Here is a 19,428-nt window from a genome sequence, read left to right on the forward strand (position 1 = left end):
TGGTCTGTACACCAAGAGGATAGTAAGTGTGCTATTATTGGAAATGGGAAGTTTAGCTGAGAGGAGTTCAAAGGATGTGATAGCTGGCGGTGGGGTGAGTCTTATAGCTAATTTAGTTTTGGCAATAATAGAGAGGCCGCCACCTCTTGAGTTGGGTCGGTCGACTCTAAGTATATTTTAGGTGTCTGGTATGGCAATCATGAGTGCAGGGCCTGCTCATCGTGGAGCCATGTCTCGGAGACAGCTAGAAGGTCTATGTTGTCCATATTGAGTATGTCAGCGATCTCCGTGCTATGAGCAATGAGGTACCTCACGTTGATCAGTGCTCCTCATAAGGTAGGGTTGATATTTTTTTTCTTGGGTGAGTTTAAGTTTGGGGTGCTTGGACCTCTTCTGGATATGAGGAGGGTGAATCTGTGTTTTAGGGGGTCTTTCCACCTCTGTGGCAAATAGGTTAGGGTTGGTGTTATTTAGAGTAAGTTTGGGAATCGAGGGTTTCGTTCTATTATTTTTGAGATCGTAGAGTCGTGGTAGCCTAGCTCTAAGCCGCATATTTCTCTCCTGCTGATCGCGGGGTGTGGAGTTAATGTAGGCCATTGTTGTGGTAATTATGAAGGTAGCCCCGAGTAAGGATTAGGATGTAGGTATAAAGTAAGTCTTAGAGGTGCGCACGGTGGGATGTTCTGTGATCGCTCCTAATTATAGGACTAGGAACTGGGCAAGGGTATTATTGCAGCTAGACTGTATACGTGCCGGGCACCTAGAAATGACCATCCCAAAACACACTAAAATGAATACGTGCCAGAAGGCACCTAGAATTGGCAATCCCAAAACATAACACACTAGAATGCATATGTGCCAGAGGGCATCTAGAATTGAAGATCCCAGGACACACTAAAATGCATACGTGCCAGATGGCACCTAGAATTGATGATCCCAGGACACACTAAAATGCATACGTGCCAGAAGGCACCTAGAATTGACAATCCCAAAACACAGCACGAGAATGCATACGTGCCAGAGGGCACCTAGAATTGACGATCCCAGGACACACTAAAATACATACGTGCCAGAGGGCACCTAGAATTGACGATCCCAGGACACACTAGAATGCATACGTGCCAGAGGGCACCTAGAATTGACAATCACAGGACACACTAGAATGCATACGTGCCAGAGGGCACCTAGAATTGACGATCCCAGGACACACTAAAATGCATACGTGCCAGAGGGCACCTAGAATTGACAATCCCTAAACACAGCACACTAGAATGCATAGTTGCCAGAGGGTATCTAGAGTTGATGAACCCAGGACACACTAAAAGGCATACGTGCCATCAAGAATGAACTGTCCCAGTACTACATATATGCCGCCAAGAGGGGATAATTCAGCTCAGCATGACATTAATATGATGTGTTGTTACAGCACATTGGGTTATATTGGGAGCGAGTCAGATAGAGTACTTACAGTGCAGTACCGCGGGCGAATCTGGGAATTGCTGGGTGCAAAGATCATGTAGTATACATCCCAGTGCGTTGTATGAGTTAGTCATATTATAATGGCTCCAGCGCAATGGCTCAGATGGGATAAGTTAATAGGGCGTAGTGGATAGGCCATGCCGCGCCTCCATGCGCCAAACAGGCGCAGAACAGGGCCTTAACCCCACAGGCCTTTGCACTAACAGGCCGGCTTCCTCCTGCCGGTTAAGCGGCTTCCTGTAAATGCAGGATGGCTGCTAGGCAGCACGGGCGGTAGCCATTTTGGAAGCAGGCAGCCGAATTCAAGTGGAGAAGCTCATGTGAGACTGCAGGATACACAGTAACGGGTTCGTGAAAGTAGGCTACTTGGCAGCCTTGTTGGATGGAACGTTGCTAGCAGAGGTCTCACCTAGTAAAATAAAATGCACAGAAGGGCCATCGCGTTGCGGTTATTCATTTCAGGCATTCCCACGAGGCTGGGTTCTGGTGGCAGGGTTTGTTGGAGGGGAGAGCTCCAGCCCACTCCTCATCCGAAGGGAAAGTGCACCCAAGGGGGCGCAGAACAGGGCCTTAAACCCATGGGCCTTTGCGCGGTAGCCATTTTGGAAGCAGGCAGCCGAATTCAAGCGGAGAAGCTCATGTGAGCCTGCAGGATACACGGTAACGGGTTTGCTATGGTTTGCTATGCCAAGGCGCTCTTAGGGGTACAACTAAAGGAAATCTTCTCAAACTTCAGAAAGTTCAGAACAATGATATCCACATAATTTAAAACATAACCCGTGGTGCACACATCTATGAACATAGGAAGAAACGTCATTGACTCCTGGTGAGACACAGGGTACATTTCAAGATTTCAAGATTCTCACCATAGTGCATTCACAGTATTTTTATACTTGAAAGCAAATACTGATAAACTATCAACCACAGAGGCTGGTGCAATCGGGGAACAGTCAGCTACTGGTGTGCCACAAGCCAAACCATTTCAGGGGAAATGAAAGATTGTTCCCTTTCTTTGCAGCAACAGCCTGTAATTCAGTTGCTCTAGCGTTAGAACTGGGAAAAAAAATGTACTACCCTTCTGCAAATAACAAAAAACCACCTCTGATCTTAGCACAGGTTGTCCTGTGCTTTTGTCTTTTCCGGTGTGTCTTCATCATGCCCTGATGCCTGTCGGGTTATCGGCACGTAATACACAAATAAATAAAAAATAAATAAATATTGAGGTACATAAAAGCAAAACCACAGGCTATATTTGTGGTTTCTCTGGAAGACTGCAGGATCAGTATCCTGCCATTGCATGGCTGAAATCTTGTTACCAGTGAAACTGAGCCCATGGACTGAGAAGGCGAATCTTTATGTGATTGAACCTTTATCCTTGTATGTAATGTAATGTAAAGTTTGTATGAATTTAGTATTTGTGTGTAAGATCACATTTTTGATCAAATTCACAATAAACAAAACACAAAATGTAATGTAAAGTTGTACAGCATATCCCATACTCGTTTGGCTGCCTCTTGATCATAGGTCCTGCAAGTGGTGATGGCAGGACATTTTTTTTGAAGAAGCGAGTCATAAGATACAAAACTTGAACCATGAATGCACACAGACCCGGAGCACTTTATTTTGATGCTCTGGTATATTCTATATGGTCATTTTATTGAGGATAATTGTGATGTGTGTATCAAAATAAGATGCCTTTGTGTAGATACCCTCCTAGTTTGTGACTAGTGAGTTCTTCCATGAGAGAAAGACATGAGTGAGAGTTGCAGCAAGCCTGTTTGTGACACACTAGTGGGAGAAGTGTAGCTTTACAGGTGGTAGTGTTTGCAGAGAGGAGGGTACATGCTAGTTTTAACCTACAGTGTGTGAGTATTTCATCATTACTTGTAGCGCAAGGTGAAGCGTACAATGGTGAGCAGGTTAGTGAAGATTACAAAGAATAAAGAAGCCCTCTATGACAAAGTATAACTTGGTATAGCAAGTCATGAAATATCATGGAAAGGCTCAAAAGACAAGAAGAACTTAATGGTCAAAACAAGGCATCAAAAGTGAAAAGGCATAGCACAGCATATCATAATTTCTACCTCACAGTCATATCACAGGTTTGTGCAGGCAGCTCTAATTTATTTTCACTCAAATCTATTTATCTGTCTCAATTAGATGTAATATACACAATGTGCAACAATGGTACTTTGAGGATGGCTGATAGTGGTCTCTGCACATTATTTAGGGTCTATGGGTGTAATGATTGGTAGGGAACAGTGCTAGAGTTGTTGTAACAAATAAGCATTGTGATTCAGCGAATGAGCTACCTTGAATGTGACACGTGAGAGGCCTCTCTGCACCTTTCTTCTAATGTTGGTTGTCAGGCTGAGTACTGTCTCAAAACTTAACCTAACTTGATCAGGTGATGTTCACATGGGGGCTTGACCGTCAAGGACATGTATAGGTAAAAAGTGTCATTTGTCAGCTGTTCAATAGGCAATGTGGGCAGTGGGCGGAATCGCAAGCTGTTTTTCCCAGACTTCTAACCTAGCCCCGTCAACATGACTAAAACCACTCTCACGCCACACACAGCCATACACCAAAAAGGACAATCCACTCACATGATGTTGAGACAAATATATAACTTTGATTTCCGAATATTGTTGAAGCCCCACAAGAAATTATGCTGAGGGTGTCCAATAAGAGGTGGAGTAGGACAAATTAACGGTGGAGCGAGAATGTGTTGAAGTATCGTAGAAAGCAGTGAGCACCATGATTTGGCTTGAAGGGGTGCCATGGCTGCTGGGAGGTAAAGTGAGGTATGCAAACAGAGAAATAAGGGACCTGAGAGGGAATGAATATCTATTAGGGAGAATATACAATCGAATAACATTGCGATGTCTGAGTTTGCATTATCTCAGAACCCATACTAAGCACTGATTTCTCTCAGAGCGCATTTGAAAGCTCTGCTCAATTTCACTGGCACAATAGCCTATTATAGATGAGCTGGTTGCGTTGCGTACAATAAACGGTTGTGCTTTTTAAAAATGTTATTATTAATGCGTTCTTGTTCACAATTAACTTTTCTCATGTCACATACACAGGAAAAAGAACAGTTTAGGAAGTACTTCATAAAAGAAAGAAAAATGGCACAAAGAGAACAGGATAAGGAAGACAAAACCTATTAAAATATCCACACACTCCATTGGTGCATGCACCCCACAATGCATATATAGTTCATATTACTGGAGATAAGAACAGAACCTGGTTTATTTGGCCCTTTTGAACATGAAGTCCATGTTCAAAAGATTGACACACTTTTGCTAAAGAAATCGACCTCGATAGTCTGCATCCAGAAACACAGTTCAACCGAAACACTTTGTTCTGAATATAGTGTAGTCCGTCTGAAAAGTTCATGTAATACTTAACGTAATGCTTGGCCATTCCTTACATGAAGTAAGAACATGTCTTAATGTTTCTAAAGCATAACATTCTACACACAGACAGCACAACCACTTTTCTTTTGGGATACCTAGCCATGCACCCTTCATCTCAAGTGCAGGCAATGTATTCAGCCTTAACAGCATGAACATACATCTCAGAGCCGGCCAGGGAAATTGATAGATGTGTGTAGCCTCCTTAGTGGTGTTATTTTCTTGTTTCACAATTGTGTAAAGAAGCGAGGTGTGTAGCATCCTGACTTACTGAATTTGTGTACCATTGAAGGTGCCTGGAATTTGGAATTTGGGAAGCCCCCGATTCCAGTAAAGTCTGTTGTAGTGGACTTCAAGATAGGAGCTTGAACATGATATATTCATAACCGTCACTCTCCTGCCTGGCTTCCTAACTGTTAGGGACATTTCTCAGAAATGTGCTTATTCCCTTCTACTTTAGGGACCCCCAGCTCTTTTTGCTGGACTTTAGGATTTTTAATTTATAACTTGGAGAGAGTGAGACCCTGTTCCCACTTTCGCATGTATTTTTCTGTGATTTGGACTCTTTTGACTTTGGAGTCTGACAAATTCCATAGGCATCATCTTTACATTGTGACACACAGCAACTTCAGTGCAGTGGTACAGGGAAGTCTCTTAGATTTCCCAAAGGTGTAAATACCTTCTCTTGGTGAAACTACTGTTTCCAAGAGCAGCAAAGGGAAATGAACTTTCTAAACCCAGCACACACTATCTTACAATTGGGTGCTGGAGGGGTTATTTAGTATCCCCTTTGTCTAGTTTCTAATGCAAAATGTGTATGTTACCCTGTCTACAATTAATGGCTGGTGGCAGTGGTTTACTTTTTCCTATCATTGTGTGTTTAACCGCGGGCTGCAATTGCAGGTGCAGTAAAGCACACATGGGTGCCCATTTTGTCAAAATGGCCCTTGTCTTCTTTTTTCACCATGTCTTTGGTGGGATTCACCAGGGAAGCCTGCCTCTGTCTCCAGCGTGTCTGGCAGGGGCAGGAATTGAGGGAGGTGCCCAAAGCTCCCTGTGCCTGATCACCTTGGTTACAGGAACGCACCCAACGGTGATTGGCTGTCTGGCTGTCTTTGCAGGACAGCCGCCCTGTTGTGTGCATGACAGCTAGGCTGCAAATGAATGGGAGAAACCTGCATAAAAGGTGAGGGTTTTTGCTTGGAAGGCAGAGTCGACCACTGGATGAAGGAATCCGAAGAAGAACTTGGAAAAGACACCTGCTTCAACTCCTGCACTGTTGATTTGCCCGGTGAAGCCCTGCTCCAGTGCTGAAGCTCCGAATTCACCTTGATTAGAGAAGCCCTGCAAAGGACGACTTCTCCCCTTGGGTTAGTGGCACCAATCGACCCCAAGATGAACTCATCTGGAAATCCTCTCAGAGCTGGCTGTTCTTCCATTGCTGCTGAAGGACCGATTGCCAGGGAGAGGAACACCAGAATTGAGTGTGTCATCTTTAAGTCGGACCTGAGCTCCAGGAAGATCCTCCAAACTCCCATGAAGCAGGACTGACCAAGCCTTAGCCACCTCAACAGAGTGCTGGAACCCAGATGCGAGGAAAGTCCACTATGGTATCTGAGAACTGCAGTTGTTCTATTTGCAAGAATCGGGAGAAGCTGAAACCGTGAAGTACCGCAGATCTGAAGTTTGCCCATTGCTGCAGGCAACCTTCAACACGTAGTGCAGGAGTCCCTAGATGTCCTCGCTCTTGTCCCCATGACTGTGGCCCAGGAACAACAGGATCTGCAGACCTACACAGAAACAGACACCAGCTGGAACCAATTTCTTCAGACCTAAGGTGCTGTAATACTAAGGGGACTTACCTCTTGTGCAGCCTTGCTAGTTCTCACTTGAGACTTGTCTTGGTTGCTCTTGCAGAGTTGCTTGCAGCTTTGCCCCTCACAAGCCTCCCAGCTTGTGGCCCTACAGTGACATCATTTTCTACAAAGACTTCTAAACCATTGTGCAAGACATTTTACTTACCTGCAAGAAGTGCTTCAGCTCACCTAGACTTTTTTTTCAATTAAAATTGGCTGTCCTGGCTCCCTGAAAGATTCTTCTATCCTCTGACTTTGTGCTTTAACTATCCCTCAACAAAAGGCACACGTTCTATAACTAGTGTAGCTGGGAAAGGGTTAGTTTACTTTGATTTGGGGGTTTAAAAAGGACCTACCTGCTTGAAAATATTTGTTAACCATTGTTTTATTCCCAAAACCTTTTCTTTGACACCAAACTCAGTATTGCTCTAAATGAACAAGTGATATATCAATGTCCACAGTGTCCTAGTTATTAAGTCACTGCAGGGTGTAGGAAGTGTCTGTGTGCCATCCCAAAAGGGTATCCACTGATTTAAAGAAACTGAGTGTGTTCAATTTGAAGTATATTTTGGTGTTACATATATTTGCTCCCATCTAAAGAAGGCTTGTTCAACTGACTGTTAAATGAATAAATAATTGTTTAATACAGAAATATTGAGTGCAAGTTTTTATGGTATCACTACATAATATCCCCAACAAAAATATTGCCTATGGCAAACCAAAAAGCCATATCTACAGCAATATTTTTGTTGGGGATATTATGTGGGAGCAGGGGTTGTGGGGGTGTCCCCCACACATTACAAAATGATGTTGGGGTTGCGGGGGTGTACCCCACAGGGTCCATGTGTGAATTTTGCCGCAGAAATATGGCGATATTTTTGCATCGCAATATTTTTGTGGCAGAATTAACACATGGAACCGTTTTTATTTGGATACTTGTCACTGTGGATCTATATGCTACAACCCTACAGCTAACATTGACAGCTCTTGAGATAAGCCTGGCTGCTCAGTCACTCTACCAACATGTGTAGTACATGCGTATACCAAAGGTTGGGTTAACACAACAGGGTACTGCATACAACTTGCCTAACACAAACTGAACACTGTAGCATGGAATAAAGACATTTTCATTTATACTCACTCGGTATCCTGGTGTTCCTGCTCTGTGTGATTCGTACCTGAAGTCCCAGGATGGCTTACAGGCAAGGTAATAGTGTAGCTGATAATCCAACATTTCCAATTAATGCATTTTTTCTGTGTGTAATACAATGTAGTAAAAAGGAGATGGTAATAAGCAGCCACCTTAGAGTGGTGTCTGATCAACTCTACTTCTTGGGTATATGTTGGTGCTGTGGGAGGTACCTGATCACTGCCACATATGGTATTAGTTTAGATGGAAGAATTAAATGAAAGTGAAGGCTCACCTACAGTGTATGCAAGAGTGTGCTGTAGATGTTGAATTGTGTATTCGAAGTATTACAAAGAGTAACTCTGTGAGTTTAAAACAAGGTGGTTGGATGAAGTTGAGAATAATGTTTAACATGTTCCAGTACCAGCATTAACGATGTATAAAGTATTAATGAATCCCAAATGATCTGTGTGTAAGTAAAGTGATGCACATGGATGAAGAAGTTTATAATAAGGAGTGGTGAAGATAATAATACAAATACTGTGGCAAAAAGTGCACACACTCAGTGAGTATATTGTGCTGGGATATTGGATGAGAGTAGAGAGTTCACCAGTTAAATATGAGGAGTTGACACTTCTGCCTTTAAGGATTCAGAGACTAGTGTTTAAACTTTCATTAATTATATGTGAGTATAATTACATGTGATGAATAGACTGACATACTTCTATCACTATGGTGCAGAGGTTATCAAATCGATGTTTATACTTTGGGCACAATGTGCAGAAGTTGTTCAAATGTCCTTAAGCACAGGATAATATATTCTTATGCACAATTGAGTTAACTGGAGTGAAATTATTAGGGTTTGAGAGAGAATGCTAGAGATTAGGCATAAAGGAGAATTCTGGCAAGGAAGATTTTGGTGTGCATAACGTAAGACATTGTTTTTTTTCTCCATCTTTCATGCAAATTAGGGTGATTTTCAAATCACGCCTTGTTTGAGTGGAATATATTATGCGAATGAAGTGGGGTCCTATCTTTAGAACTTTAGAGATTATAGAACTAAGCCAATTTACAATCTCATCAGAGGAGTTTAGCCTTTCATATACTTTAACCAGATTACCCATATATTTTGTTATAGCCATCAGATTTATGTCTCACCATCCAACTCGACGATCAAACTTGATTTAGACCATTCTTTACGTGCAAACAACCTACTTTATTGAGATTTCTTCTCTCAAGAGCACTGGGACCTAACGGATTGAGTAGTGTGGTTCTCAAAGGGGATCCGAGACACTTTTGTTTTTATCGTTTTTCACTTTGCCTTTAAATTTTTTCTTAGTTCCTTTTGAGAACACAGATAATGCTTATTTAGTGCAGCAGCATGACAAAGAAGCAATGCTGAAAGTACCTTGATACATTGACAGGGTCAAGAGAACAGAGATCTACTGGCGTTTTTATATCTAATCCATCTTTATTTTGGTTTGCAGTGCGTAAGAAGTTGGGCGTACTCTGCACAACTTAAAGTAACAAACCATGTGGGTGGGCCTAGATTCCTTAGCATACAATGTACATCACCATAACATCAGAACCAGTATTCATTTGTACCATGCATGTTTGACAAGAGATTTGTGATACTTTACTGCAAAACCTCATCTTTCTCTTTTAATTTTTTGAAGCATCTGAATAGAGGATATGTTTAAAAAATTAGAGTCTGTTTTTGATCTGTTTTAATGTGTGTGCAACTCCATAACATAGAGTTGCTAGCTCACTTTCGAAGAAGAGGTGGAAAATGTATTCAACATTCCTAAAGAGTGATATTCTGATGCACTCATTTGTGTGGACCTTTCTTGATATTTTCCTCTTTTTCCTGCAGGAACTAGTAGAGGAAAAGAGAGTGCTCCTACACTTTTTTTTTTCCAAATGCTCATTGGGGATCATTTGGCTTGATGCATTTAATATGTTTCTAATGCATTAATAGTGTCTTTGGAGTGCAGTGGGTGGGGTTCTGGTCTAAAATGTTTGCTGCTGTAACAGGATCTATACGTTCAAATTGGCCAGTTTTCACTATTTGCCATTGCAGTCCTAGAGTTTGTGCATTTTCTTTTACATTTACTGGTAAATATACTACTTTGCCACGGATGCCCATTAGTAACTTAGATTGATGCAGTTTGGCTGATTTTGGTTGACGGCGTATTATAGCTTGAAATGGGCGCACTGTTTGTATTATAATGCTCTCGGGCCGCCGGCGGTAAGAGCGTGAAAATTCCCCATTGAGAACAATGGGGAATGGGGCATTCCCGAATGGGCTCAGTGGGGAATGAGGAATTACATTACCGCCAAACCCATGATCCGGCGCTAATAGCGCCGGGGGGTTTGGCAGTAGGGCTAATATCGCCGGCGGTAATACCACCGGCGTTACCGCCCAACTCGTGATGAGGCCCTTGGTCTGGTATATCAGCAGAGGTGTTTTGAAACTTAGTTAATTCTTCTTTGTATGTCTTTATTAGGACGTTGGTTTTTATGAGTTTTCAGGTAATGTGTTCGAAAGGTACAGAATTATCTAAGTCACTTTGAGTTCCAATATATTTACGTTGGATGTGCTCTATATTTTGAAGAAGTTCTTTGGCTGTTCCATGTAGGAAAATGGTATTTAAATGTTGCTGTTCTAGAGCAGGACTTCTTGCAGAGTATAGTTGATGCACAAGATTCCATATAGTAGAATGTTGTGTCACTAACATTTTGATGTGGTGGAAAGTGCTTTTTCAAGCAATTCCTAAAATGCAGGCTAATGGATGTACTCTCAGACCAGTGCGGCTGTGAACTGGACAGGTATCTATGGTTTGCAAACTTTTCATTTTACTTTAGCCTTTTAGTTTCACATAGTGATTGAGGAATTGTGGTAAAGGTTTAAAGGATTGTTGGCGTACATTACACATTTGTACACTGGACGGTTTGTTTGGGTGAAAGGAGCATTTGGTTCAAAGTTTGTTGGGGACTATTTTCCTATAAGGGTTTCTTTTGCCGTAATGCTTTGATCCACCATTGTATAACCTCGCCCACTATTGTCTATGGCAATTGTTTTTTGTTGTTCTTGTTTATAAGCTTATTAATTGAAGTATGGTTCTGGGCTGCTTGTGTGAACACAGTCACCATCACTGAAGTTTGAAAAGGTCTCTATATTGACATGGTGCATGTTTAGAAGTACTTGTTGCAATGTATTGATTAATGTAGTTAGTGGTTTCATTCGATTTATAATCAATATAGACAATTTACTCTTGAGTAGAAAAGTGCTGTCAATTAGAGCTTCCAGGATTACTCTCCTGCTGTCGTTTTTAAGTGATGATTGTGACTTTTCAGATGTTTTTATAAGATTGTGAAGAACTCTAAAGTGGAACATTTTTTGTACCATCATTTTTTTTGGATTGGTTTACTATGACTATGTTAACACTTGTTGATAGAGGATTGGTTTCATTAGTAGGTCTGCTTTTCTGTGTACATTTTTTACTTTTTGTTTTTGCAAGAGAGGCATTACTTTCTTTAGGTGTGGTTAGTTTAGTTTTGTTTAGTGAAGTTACTATCTCTTTTGTTTTAATGTTTTATATAGATTGCTTTAGAGGTGGATGACTATGGGGTGTACTTTTACTCTTGTCTGCTCTACTTTTTCGTTCTTTTCTACAGAGTTGCTGTTTAGTAGGCATTTTGTTGTGTTTGTTGTGAAAAGAGAAAGGTTGCATTGGAAAGTTGTGCAATGTATATGCATGTATGGTGCATGGATGTGTGGGTGTGATTGTAGAGATGAATATAGTGCTGTTTGATTGTGATGTGGTATATTTGGTGTGGGTGGAAAGGTTGTGAGAATAGAGGTGTTCAGAAGTGTGATTAGTGAGGAAGGTAGTGGTGGTGTGTTCTGGAATTTGTACAGTTACTGTGCTGTTTTGAGGAACAGATTGGGTGTTGCAATGGTGGTGTGTAGATAGGAATAGTAGTAGTGTGAATGGTGGAATATAATGGACTAGAGTGAAAGAAATGTTGGTTTGAAAAGAGTAGTCTGGGGTAAAATATATATAAATATAATGGAACTGTGCTGCTATAATTACATTATACCTGCTACATTAATGTACTTACTTTGCTGGATGCGAAGCATAGTCATTTCTCGGTTGTTGATTGCCGTGATCTGCTTCTTTCCTATAATTGTAAAAGAAAGTTAGTGGGGATGTGTAGTAATGGTTAAGTACTTTTACAAAGCAAGGTTTATATTTACAATGGAAGGAGGAGTGGTGGGAAAAAGTTAATGAAATTGGTATGAGCAGCTGAATATTGGAATGGGTTATGTTGTATACATGTACTGTTAATATATTAAACTGGCACGCACTGAATGCCAATTACAAATGGTATGCAAATCTATTTTTTCTGCTTTTACTTTCTTATATGAAAAAGTGACACAGTGCTGCTGTAAATGCAGACATGCATTTTTTAACTTCCTTAAAAATGCTTTAAAAAATATTTTGAAAAGCAAAGCATTTTATATGTTTATTTGATATACATGTCACAGTTACAAATCTCAAAGTTCAGTTATGTTTTTTTTTCCTTTGCATTCTGCGACTTGTAGTTTGTGTTATAATGGAAGAAATGGGATTGGAAGTGACAGTATGCAAAAGAAAAAAGAAGGACTTAAGAAGCACCTATACATTGGAATGTTGGGATGTATGCATGTGCTTTCAACATATTGCACTGGCAGACACTAAGTGCCACTTAAAAATGCTTTACAAGTGTCTCCGTAGGTAGTCCATGGGGATCTGTCATCCAGGTGGCCAGGACACAGCCATCGCTATTGGATCCAGTTCCTGGGGGTGAACTAGAGAGGGATGGTCACCTGGATGGGGGGTCCTTGGGGAGTGGGAGTGGGACACTGATGAGTGATATGTGGTATCCCCCTTCTTTCAACACCTTTTCCCCATCCTACCACGTAGGATATTCCAAATCACTGCCCCCCCTTTGCCGACACGAACACATTTGCACAACATGAAATAGAACAGATTAACACCAGAGCCATTTACCTGACATGTCCTAATACAAGGGTCAGGCAATTGTCCAGAATCACACACACCTGACAGCCCTTTCACTTCCCCACAGGGATAAAAGGTGGATAACAAGAGCACAGGACATGCAAGACAGACCACACAATATGAGACCTAACTCAGCACAGCAGTTTAAGAGGAGGAGAAAGATGCTCCATACCGAGAGGGTGAAAAAAGCGAAGCAACCTTGCCCTTTCTGACCGAGGCCCGTGAAACCGCTGCAGAAGGATTCATAAGACTGCAAACCATAGCCAGAATGTGTTGCAGCAGATGTCAACTCTAGACGAGACCCTCCTCTGATGATTACTAAGTAGGGCAGAGATCCTTTTCTCTGTGGTACCAACATTGACTGCAAAGAGGAGAAAGCAATGTGGTTCAACACAGTCAGTGAATCGAAGGGAGATTTGATAGGAAACCAAACTGTGCTGAATGAAAAATAGCCAATGGTTAAATTGAACTTTGAAAGGCATAAAGACAATATTGATGATAATGGGTGAAAACCAGCAACAGAGGAGTCCAGCCCCACGTGGATGCTCACACTGGAAACTCTGGGCGATGACCCGATAGCAGAAAACCAGAAGGCCTTGGGATGGTCAAAAGAGGTCAACATGGTCACACAGGGGTCTTGTAAAATCCTCTGTACCATCGAAAGTCTTTGAACGTCAGATGATTGCGAAGCTAAGGGACATTGATCCCGTTTGGTGAAATGAATGCATGAACAGTGAGTTGCAAAAGATGGCAAGAGTGAACCCAACAGGTGGATGCTAACAAGAGGGGCGAAGCCTGAAGTCCCATGAGCAGTGTGTTAACAGAGGTGAACCCTGAGGAACTGTTTTAAAAGACATTAAGATTTGTGAAAGCAAGTATTGTATGACCAGGGGAAGTGCATTTTCCCCCTTGTCTTTTGGGTCTGAGCCCGACCGAGGGAGATCCGGGGGTGAAAACACATCACCCAAAGTATATTTGTGAAAGGAACTCTTTGCTTGTTTGTTGTTGAATACACCAGGCTCTCGAATGCAAGGGACTTTTTATAGAAAAGAGACTGAACGATTGAAAAACCTGATAACTGGTATGGAACTGTCAGCTTGTGCTGGGAAAGCTCGAGTGTGTGCTGTGCTTTACGAGATCCACCTTGTCCCTGTGCTCAAAACGTGCGGGAGGGAGACCCCTGGTAATCACATCCTGACATATTATTTGTGAACACTACTTTCTTTGATGAAAACCCTATTATCCCACACTCTTTCTGTAATCTGTTGTAAGGATTTGGCAATCATTTTTTTGTTTCTAGTATAGGCCTTTTACTTTGAAAAGATGCCACAAAGACTGCTTTTTTTTCATTTGATGGTCAAAGCTTGCTCCCATCTTAGATTAAGGTTTAAGTTAGGCATTTTTCCACTCTACATTTACAGTTTAATAAACACCCGTGGACTGTGATCACTTGCGTCTGTCTTTACTGTTGCCACTATGAGTTCCTTACAATACACATATGCAATTTTTTTAAGTGTCATCAAAATGATTGAAGAAAGAAACATTTTTAAATGCAGAGCATTCCAATTCTTTGCTGCTTCATGTGAGCAGGTGATGAATGCTGCAATGCATGGCATTTGCTACAGTGGTTAAAAGGGAGAATATACTTATTGAGAAGCTTATTACAGGGTAAGTAGAAGGCACTATATATATCTATATATATATATATATATATATATGTATAGTAAAACGAGGAGAGGGGCGCACTCCAGTTCCCTGCACAACCTCCTCAGCCATTAGTGTTCTCCTCCGACCGGTTTCTATGCTCTTACACGTCATCAGGCAGGCTGTCTTAACTTGCAGCTCACAGCAAGTGAAGGTGATGATAATCAATGATGATTTCTGCTGCAAGGGCTTCTGGTAGATGTAGTCATCAGGTTTAACAAGGAAAAAGCTCACGCCCAACCCACAGTGGAGAAAGGGGGGGAGTAGTCTGCAGTGAGGCACTCCAAAGCAGGGCATATGTCACCCCAGTGCAGCAACCTATCAGGTCTTGAAGATTCCACCCTTCAAAATCCTGGAAATATGGTAAAACGAGGAGAGGGGCGCACTCCAGTTCCCTGCACAACCTTCTCAGCCATTAGTGTTCTCCTCCGACTGGTTTGACAGCAGTGATGGGCACCTGCCAGCAGGCCCCGACTCATGTCCCCCAGCACCCCCACCCCCCAGCAGTGATGGACAGTGAGCCTCAGGCCCAGACTCATGTCCCCCAGCACCCCCCAACCCCCAGCAGTGATGGCACCTGCCAGCAGGCCCCGACTCATGTCCCCCAGCACCCCCACCCCCAGCAGTGATGGGCACCTGCCAGCAGGCCCTGACTCATGTCCCCCAGAACCCCCCAGCAGTGATGGGCAGTGAGCCTCAGGCCCAGACTCATGTCCCCCAGCACCCCCACCCCCCAGCAGTGATGGGCACCTGCCAGCAGGCCCTGACTCATGTCCCCCAGCACCCCCACCCCCCAGCAGTGATGGGCACCTGCCAGCAGGTCCCGACTCATGTCCCCCAGCACCCCTACCCCCCAGCAGTGATTGGCAGTGAGCCTCAGGCCCAGACTCATGTCCCCCAACACCCCACCCCCACGCAGTGATGGGCACCTGCCAGCAGGCCCTGACTCATGTCCCCCAGCACCCCCACCCCCCAGCAGTGAGCCTCAGGCCCCGACTCATGTCTCCCAGCACCCCCACCCCCCAGCAGTGAGCCTCAGGCCCAGACTCATGTCCCCTAACACCCCCCAGCAGTGATGGGCACCTGCCAGCAGGCACCGACTCATGTCCCAACAAACAACATGTCCTAACAAAACAGACCCATGTCTCTAAAGCCAACCCTAATCCCCCTTGCCCCCCAATCCAAGCATGCAACCATCCACAGAACCCACTCCCAAATTACCCATGCCATGATAGTTGAAATGAACCAACATGCCCATGCAGGAATGCACAACGTAGCCACACAGTGGCAACACGTGACTGAGGAAATGTTCAATGAGACATGCACAAAACCAATTACAGAACACAACACCAATTCTGAAGTTAAAAAAAATGTATTAAAAACATAAAGAACTGACTTGGAAAAATAGTTAAATGTAAATCAATGTAGAATGACCGATGTAGAAAAAAAAAATATTGTAAATCCAATGAAGTAAAAAAAAAAATATATCACGTAGAATAAAAAAGTGGTCCATTGCCAATGTCCATAATATAAACATGATCCAAATTAAAAAAAAAAAAACATTGATCCATGGGAATATAGAAAAAGAAAGTATGTACAAGTCTGCAACTATATACAATGTAAGTCCAAATGGTCCATGATCCACAAATAAAAGGAAACCTACAAAAAAGTCCTATGAAGAAAAAACTATATACACACAAAGTGGAACAATGTCCAATAACTCCAAATTAAAAGAAAAACAAAGGAAACCTAACACTATCTAACTATATACAATGGCAGCGGCAAGTCCTGCGGCTCACTCTGTCATGTCCCGGGCCAGGGCATCATCAAACTCCATGTCGATGTCCCGGAGGCGGGCCTCTGCCCTGGCCTGAGGTCTCGCAGGGATGCACTCATGGCCTGTTCCAACTCGCTGCGAGTTGCCTCGAGGCACTCTTGCCGCCTCAACGCCCGATGCATGGAGAACTCCGCCCTGACCATGGTGAGCCGTGCCTCTTCCGCCCGCCGCCGCTCCGCATCTATATGCTGGCCCAACCGCAGCCACACAGAAGACACTCCCATTCGAGGGTTCTCCTGCCCTCTGGTCGATGGCTGCCCCTCTGATGTCGATGGCCCCAAGCCATCATTGCTCCCACCTAGAGCCTGCTGCTGTCGCTGCTGTCCATGTGCCCTGTCCGATGCCTGCACATACTCCATCTGCTGGACTCCAGTTGTTGGGGTGTCCACCCCTGCTGGACCGCCGACTCCCGACTGTGGCAGGGATGGGATCTCCACAAAGCTGGCTGTGTTGGTCAGGCCAGGTCCACAGGGGGCCCTGGTGGAATCTGGGCCAGAAGACGGCAGGGAGAACGACTTGCGCATAGTCTCCACAGAGGAGGATAGGTCCGCCAGAGTGCGCGACACATGTAGGAACCCACCGACCAGGGCCCCTCCCAACAGTGCCACGTCACGACGCTGCTGTTCATGATGGCGTGCGTGCTCCACCCAGGAAGCACGCACGTCATCACGAATGTCATGCATGCGCAACGCGACATCAACCAGGACGGAGCACATACGGTCGTGGGACCCCTCATCCACAGGTAGTGGCATGGTGGTGCAGCCACAGGGTCAAGGACAGCTACATGCACAGGCCCCTCCGCAGTGACCTGTGCTGCCTCCTGACCCTGGCCCTGGACTGCAGAACTTGCACCAGTGGTACTACCCCCACCGGGCCCCATGTGCGGCTCAGTAGCGGGCTCCTCCTCCTCTGTGGAGACCACCAACCTGGATGTCTCCACACCGTCTTCCGCCATTGCAAGCCACTGTGGGGGCTCACCCGGCCCTTCCGCTACAGCCGTAGTGGCAGACGCGGCACCAGCCCCCTCACTCCCAGATGTTGGCACTTCCTAGGAGGGTGGCTGGGCCTTGCGTCACCACCCGGTGGAGGCATCCCCGCCGCTTTGCTCCAAAGCGCCGTCTCCGCCCTCTTCTTCACTTGACGCTGCATAGAGGGAGACATAGAACACAAGCATCAAGGTACAGTACAATATTCCCCTAGACAGGAAGCAATAACACATGAGTGGCACTGTCAAATGTCACTTCCATCCTGTCCCTCCACAACACATGGGTGAATGCACGCAACACACATGCAGAAACAGTCCCGGCGCCTACAATCAACATCAGCATCCATGTACAACGGCCTCTGGTAACCAAAATGTTGCCTTCAAACTCACATGCATAATGGCTCACACTGATCCCTTGCACACACATCATCGGAGGGTCATGCATCATGGCTTGTACACCACAGACACAGTGGATACAACAGTGACGGCACTGCATGAGTGAATCTACACATCATCACGGACATGTGTCATGCATCCATGGCATTTCAAAGTCACACACACACACTTCTCAGACACACACACATGTGCACCATACATGTACATGACAGCAGCACCTATCCCTGACACCTCCTCCATGTCCAAGAACAGAGACTGGCCTGCTTTCATGTGTGCATTCCGCATACAGCTCCCCATGTTGCATTGGAGCACATGCACCATCCATGTGGTTCACACATTACTGGTCTGACATGCATGACCATGATGTACCTGCACACACCCAACCATACATGGCCTATGTCACACATACAGGCACGTATCAGACTACCAGCACACTGTAACATGCCCTGCCTCACACAGCAATGCTTGGCCACTTACCGCTCAACTGCAGACGGGTTTGCCTCTGAAGGATCTGGGCGTGGAGTGCTGGGGCTACGTGTTCCAGGACCAACATCTGGATGTTGCTCATGCTGCCCTGGCCCCCCGCCGTGAGGCGCCGGCCTTGTAGAGGGTCCTGGACCTCAAGTCCTCCCAGCGCTTCTTGACGTGCTTGATGTCGCGGGTTGCCACCTCCTCCGCGTTGATGGCAACCACTGCGTCCTCCCAGATCCTCGACCATCCTTCCTTGTTGGCGCGTGATGTTCCGAAGAGGGCATCATAATGCCCCAGGACATGCTCCACCTGGACACCAATTTCCTTCTCAATGAAGCTGGTGGCCCTCTGCCTCTCAGAATGGGGGTTGCCAGTGGTCTCAGATGGTGTTTGCCCCAACATGGCGACCCCCGAGGCAGGCGTGGGTGGGCAACTGTGTCCTGGGGCTGGGCTGTGGAGCGATGATATCCCAGTCGGGAGTCTTCTGTTCCAGCAGGGGTAGACACAGCAACTGGACCCCTGCAGATGGCTGACGTGCAGGCACCAAATAGCAGGGCACGTGGGCAGCAGGCAGGCAGCAGCAGATGGCTGTTGGGAGCGTGCTCGGGGTTCTTGGGGGCAGGAAAATGGCCTTTTGGTCAGGAGCGTGGTCTTCTGTATGTATTCGCGTGGCCAGCTTGATACGGAGTGATTTGGCGTGTGAAAAAATTGCACATCAGCGTGAAATCCGAGGAAAGGCCCTTAGCGCATAAGCGCGTCAGTGACGTTACGCACACAGGCGTTGCCCACAACACGGGTGCATAGTGAATAAGCACGTGAGAAAACTGCACGTCACTGTGCTATTGGAGGAAAGGGCCTTAGCGCGTAAGCGCGTAAGTGACTTTTCACGTGTGGGCTGGCTTAAAAGGTACGAGTATCACGCTATTTCCTTGTACGTGCTTTTTGTGGATTGCGAGCGGGTGCATCTTGTACTTCTTGTCGGTTCATACGCGATTACTTCACAACGTTTCCAGTCCTTACTCCCTGTTTCCTCAGATTGCGTTCTTTTCTTCTTTTGGCGGGGGTGTTGCCAATGCGCACATGCGC

Source organism: Ambystoma mexicanum, chromosome 1q (assembly GCF_040938575.1).
Source record: "Ambystoma mexicanum isolate Mex_15411 chromosome 1q, UKY_AmexF1_1, whole genome shotgun sequence".
Lineage (NCBI taxonomy): Eukaryota > Metazoa > Chordata > Amphibia > Caudata > Ambystomatidae > Ambystoma > Ambystoma mexicanum.